The sequence below is a fragment of the Limulus polyphemus genome, unplaced genomic scaffold (assembly GCF_000517525.1).
Source record: "Limulus polyphemus unplaced genomic scaffold, Limulus_polyphemus-2.1.2 Scaffold2095, whole genome shotgun sequence".
In the NCBI taxonomy this organism is placed as follows: Eukaryota; Metazoa; Arthropoda; class Merostomata; order Xiphosura; family Limulidae; genus Limulus; species Limulus polyphemus.
In genome coordinates, this window is record NW_013667705.1 from 13,857 (window position 1) to 19,847 (window position 5,991).

The 5,991-nt window shown below is 35.6% G+C and overlaps 1 protein-coding gene across 1 annotated transcript in view; it reads left to right on the top strand.

Annotated features, from left to right (window-relative positions):
* The first annotated feature begins 1,317 nt into the window (after window positions 1-1,317).
* LOC106465922 (myelin regulatory factor-like) overlaps window positions 1,318-5,991 on the top strand; it is a 105,773-nt gene continuing 101,099 nt past the window's right edge. Inside the window, exon 1 of the mRNA XM_022393875.1 lies at window positions 1,318-1,409. The gene's annotated coding sequence lies outside the window, so the exon portion shown is untranslated. The remainder of the gene's footprint in view (window positions 1,410-5,991) is intronic.

The following is a 5,991-nucleotide window of genomic DNA, read 5'->3' on the forward strand; positions in this document are numbered from 1 at the left end:
AAATAATAGAGTAACTGTAACCCTACTTTAGGCCCACCCTGTATATATATATATATATATATTTGTGTGTACTGAACTGTTTAAACATTGTGTACAAATTAGAGTATTTAGATACGGTTGCCTAAACAACCGAGCTCGAATGGAGTACAAAAGATATAATAAACAACAGTATTTAGTCTACTTCGTTCTTTACTTGCAAGCGAAGGAAAATTTTAAACTTTTTTGCGTTGCACTTTTGATTAAAATAATAACATTGATGGCTATTCGTATTATATCGAGTCTTTAGACAATAGAGAACTGGAGCGTGAAATACAGATATTGTGTTAATGTAATCAAAATATAAGGGAGATATTACAGTGCAAAAAAAAACATCTTAAATTTCACACGTTTTTTTACATACAGAAGTATAAGAATATTTTATCCTATAAAGTTTTAGATAAATTTGTTATAAATGTTGGATTAGTATGGCGTATAAATACTGTAAAACAGTTTTATTTATTGGAATGATAATTAACAGGTTGTGCGTGCGTGTTTTTGTTTTTGTACTGTTCTCCTTGTACACGCTAATTTAATTTTATAAATAAGTTTCAGTGAGTAGTTTCCTTTTTCATTTTTATATCGCTAAAATATTTCTCCTCATAGGAGTGAAAAGCAGGGATACAGTCTCTCTTCTACTGCATTACAACGGATTTGATGAAACTAACCTTATGCATAAATGTTATAAAACAAAGAAAGAGAAACAAAAACTTGAATTTAATTAATTTGAGATCATGTTGTTCTTCGCAATAGCTGGTTTAAAATAACAAATGTATAATTGTTTGATTTTAAAGACGGTATATTAATACAACAGGCACTTTAAGAAGCTGACCAGTGTATGATTCATTAATGCTAAATATTTGAAAATGCGTTGTCATTCAACCTCTTCTATGGCCAGGTAGTTCGGATTGTCGACTCGTAATCTGCGGGTCGCAGGTTCGAATCCCCGTCACACCAAACATGCTCGACCTTTCAGCCGTGGGGGCATTATAATGTGACGGTCAATCCACTATTCGTTGGTAAAAGAGTATCCTAAGAGTTGGCGGTAGGTGGTGATGACTAGCTGCCTTCCCTCTAGTCTTACACTGCAAAATTAGGGACGGCTAGCGCTGATAGCCCTCGTGTAGCTTTGCGCGAAATTCATAACAAACAAACAATGTGGCAGATTTTTTTTTGTAGGCCGAGGTGATCTTGATGGGATCGACAATAAATATGTTTGTTTGTTTTTGTAGGCCGAGGTGATCTTAATGGGATCGACAATAAATATGTTTGTTTGTTTTTGTAGGCCGAGGTGATCTTGATGGGATCGACAATGAAGCTTTGGACTTCAGCCAACTAGAGGAGTACATCAACGATGAAGATAACCCTGACTTGTATGTTATTTATCGTCGTTTTTAATAATACTAGATTTTAATAATACTATTAAATACCTAGTTTTGATATGTTGTATGTAATTAGCTGTTGTTATATGTTAAGCAGCGTTTGTGTGAGAAAGTATAACAAAAAAGTCGTGCCACAGCCAGATGCTAAACAAAACAATTTTGATTGTTTAAAATAATTGCACGGATTTTCTTTCGGAATATTAGTGCTTTGATGAATTTATACGTGGAGGGAGTGATTTCCTAAGTAAATGTATTCAGATGTGGGTTTGAATAGCTAGCACAGCTCCAATTTAATTCATTATCATAAAAAGTCGATCAAAACTAACACTGGGTAAATAACAGACTAGCTGTCATTTGGAATCCACGAAAAACGTGCGATGGCGACAGTATGCTGTGATCAAATCAAAATATAGGACAGTCACGATCACAGTCCACAGCAACAAATATACGAAAACAAAGATGGGGGGTGTGCCGAACCCGCTCCAGATCGTGCAGAACCCCCATCTAGAACTTTGGTAGGCGAATTGTCAAAATTAAGTTTAACAAAGACGTGTTACTAAGAGAAAGTGCCCGAACCACACCTTCACCTCTCTATGTTGCAAATTGGCGGCAATGCCACCACCCTCACCTCGTGTTCATGACTGGGAGGGGTCGGGGCCATTGTCTAGATGGCAGGAAAGATTGCGGAGGTCATCAGGTTTAGAAGGTCACTAGGAAATATGTGTTGATTTGGATCGTTTAATGTTAATTTATTACGCCTTAATCACAAGACTCGCACCATATAACCACCGGGCGCTAAGATTGATCTACATTGCTATAGACACGTAAGAAGGCATACCTGTTAGACAAGACTCGCTTGGTTTGTTGCTTTGTATTATGTCTGGGTCAAAACGGAAAGATCTGCCCCCTCATTAAAACTGATTGGGCTCGAAACCTGAAACCTTTCGCTTATATGTAAGCAAAAATTTATTACATATTTATTTTCGAGCCAATGTTCAAACATACCCTGTTTTGATAGAATATAACAACGTTTCGTTGATTGTAAATCCAAAATGCTCCCCCGAAAGCTACTTTTCAAACAGTTCGGTGTTTCGTTTATGCTTGTGTAGCAAATATTACGCTTTGTTTTTTGTTTTTTTTAGACTTATAACGTAGGTAAATTAATATGTACAATTATACATGGATTGTTCTGTACGTTAAAATACTTTTATTTGCGAGCTTTTGGCCCTCTTGCTGGAGGCTTCATCGAGCAACACTATACATTATTGCCCGATGAAGACGTCAGAGGACCGAAATCTCGTAAATAAAAGTATTTTAGCGTACAGAACAGTCCGTGTATAATTGTACGAATAAAGTTTACACCTTTTTTGTCATTGAATGTCGAGAACTCTTCATACACATACTCTTTAGATATTAATATTTGTAACCCATTGTGTAACTTTGTGCTTCAACTATAAACAAACAAAATTCAATTAATGTTGACTTTACTAATTTAACATTATTTGTTTGTCAAGTTGTATGGGTTGTAGGCATTAGTATCCTAGTATGTTTGTCAAGTTGTATGGGTTATAGGCATTAGTATCCTTAATCGTATTATAATCAATCATTTGGTGTTGATGATGGAGGTTGAATTAAAGAAAACAATTAATCTTTTCTTCCATTCCTTTAGTTGAGCAAATTCGAAAATGAGACACATCTTTAAAATTGTCTAATAAAAATATGTTTTATATGTTCGTTAGACGAAGATATGCATGTATTTGGTTTCGTATTTTGGAGTGGCATTTAGCTTGTCATCAGTATATTTCCAAATACTGAACGTGTGTGATGAGAGGAATGCGGAACGTTAGTTGTGTAAAGAGCACACCATTCACAAACTTTTGGAACCATATTATATATAACCTTTACAGATTTATTTTCAAATGTGGCGGGAGTGGTGGGATGATTATCAGAAAGTCCACGGTTCGCGATGCCATCATCTGACTTTCTGCTTCTGTTTGTTATAAAAGTAAGCCAATGATGTTATTCCGTTCAAAGCTTTTGTGGCAGCGTAATATCGTGCTCCGAACTTTGGTGCCGTAGGTGCGTTATAAGCGTGACTGTATCCCACTATTCGATTAGAGTAGCCCAAGAGCCGGAGGTGGGTGCTGTTGACTGGCTTCCTTCTCTCTAGTCTGTCAGTACAAAATTAGGGACAGCTATGTGCAGATATTCCGTGTGTAGCTTTAACTGTATGTTTCTATGTATCAGATTTTTGGCTCAAAGAAAATATTTAATACAAATTTACCCACTCTTGGTTTGTCCTTTTTTTTTTCTCTAATCGAATAGTGAGATTTGACTGTTGCTCTTACAATGCACCCATGGCTCCAAAGTGCGAAGCGTGTTTTTAATGGCAACGGAATGTGACCCGGATTCAAAGTTCAAGCACGTTAACACACGGCCGCGCTCGGCCCAGCCATGTGTCAACCAAAACTTTCATGATCTGATATATTGTGTATCGTACGTAATATGATGAATAGGGACAGGTGTTTTTTGTTGTTGTTGTTCTGGATTTACAATTAAACAGTGCATTTTTCGCACTAAAAATTCCAAAAACACTAAAACTGAAACAATAAGTTTTAGAGCAATATCAAACGAGCTAGAATTCTTATGTTGGAATGATAAATAAGTTGAAACATAATTAAAAAGTCACATACTAACTTATAAATAGAAATGCATCTTCGACATCTATGTGAAAAATACACTGTTCAGCTCATGAGCTTCTTCCATGTGTTGGTTATTCTTGAACTTCTCATATCTGTTGAGACCATACCATAACCGAATACTATAATATAAGGGAAAAGAACTAAAACAACTCTGAGATTTTATATTATGTAGAGCATATTACCTATCAAATAATATTGAGAGAAAAAGTGAAGTTGTAACTTTTAAGAGATTTACCGGTTAACAGGATATTAATGGAAACATCTACATTACCGCCAACGAATCCGTGCTTTTTATCTGGAGCATCTGTGCACTTGTTTTGTTTTCTGTGTTAGGTTTCACACACATTATAAGCGTGACAAGGTGGGGTTATATGCCTTCACCAATGTTCCAACCGCCGTTTTGTACTCAAAGTATTATGTACGTGTTATGGGTAGGGAAGCTAAGTGAACAGCAATGAACCATTCACACCTCATGTTCCTGGGTGGGAAGGTTGGAAAAAGTCAGTTATATAACACATCTTCTCTTTGCTCATGATCAGGGATTAAACTATCATGCTTCTTCTGATTGGACTACGATGTGATCCACTCTGCTACTACGAAGTGGATCACAAAAGCGAGTTCAACATCCATTGCTCCTAATGGATAGTTTCCCTTCGCCTTACTACCAAGAGGCAGAAATACAAAACGATAATACTGCAGCGCTTCGAACAGAATAAATTAGATATTCATGAGAAAACCAAGTCGTGCATACAAGACGAAGTATAAGCTAATGTAGTAGTTAAAAAACAAACACTGTTTTATTTTTAATTTTGATGTAAAAGAGCAGAGAAAATAAAGAATGATTGATGTAACTCTTAAGTTAGTGTATAATTAATAGCAAAAACATTAAACAAAACGATACAGAAAGTTTATGTAACTTGTCTATTTTTTCTGCAAGAAAATATATATTCCTAATCGAGATATCTCGAGAAGTGGCTTTTACAAAACAAGAGTATTGAAAAATAAGTATAATAATTAGAAACACTGATTTTTTAGTTTACATTAATTCGATATTAAGAATATGTAGTAAGCAGTGATGCAATAATATCAAATATCAACATAACTGTGAATATACTACAGTATACGTGGTGTGAGGAATGCGACAACATAACTATAAATTTATTACAATGTATGTGATGTGAGGAATGCGACAACATAACTGTGGATATACTACTGTATACGTGGTGTGAGGAATGCGACAACATAACTATAAATTTATTACAATGTATGTGATGTGAGGAATGCGACGACATAACTGTGAATATACTACAATATACGTGGTGTTAGGAATGCGACAACATAACTGTGAATTTATTATAGTGTATGTGATGTAAGGATTGCGATGACAGTGGCACAGCGGTATGTCTGCGGACTTACAACGCTAGAAACCGGGTTTCGATACCCGTGGTGGTCAGAGAACAGATAGCCCATTGTGTTGCTTTGTGCTTAACTTCAAAGAAACAAACCTAATTGTTATATAGAAAATGTAAGCCAATTCGAAGATTCAAAAGTGAAAGCTAAAAATCGAAAGTATTGTCTAGCATGAATCCACATTAAATACCAAATTTGACATGTGTTAACGTGGTACAGTGAATGTTTTTCACCCCCACCAATAAATCTATATCAAATACCAAATTTGACATGTGTTAACGCGGTACAGTGAATGTTTTTCACCACCACCAATGAATCTACATCAAATACCAAATTTGACTTGTGTTAACGTGGTACAGTGAATGTTTTTCACCACCACCAATGAATCTATATTCAAATACCAAATTTGACATGTGTTAACGTGGTACAGTGAATGTTTTTCACCACCACCAATGAATCTA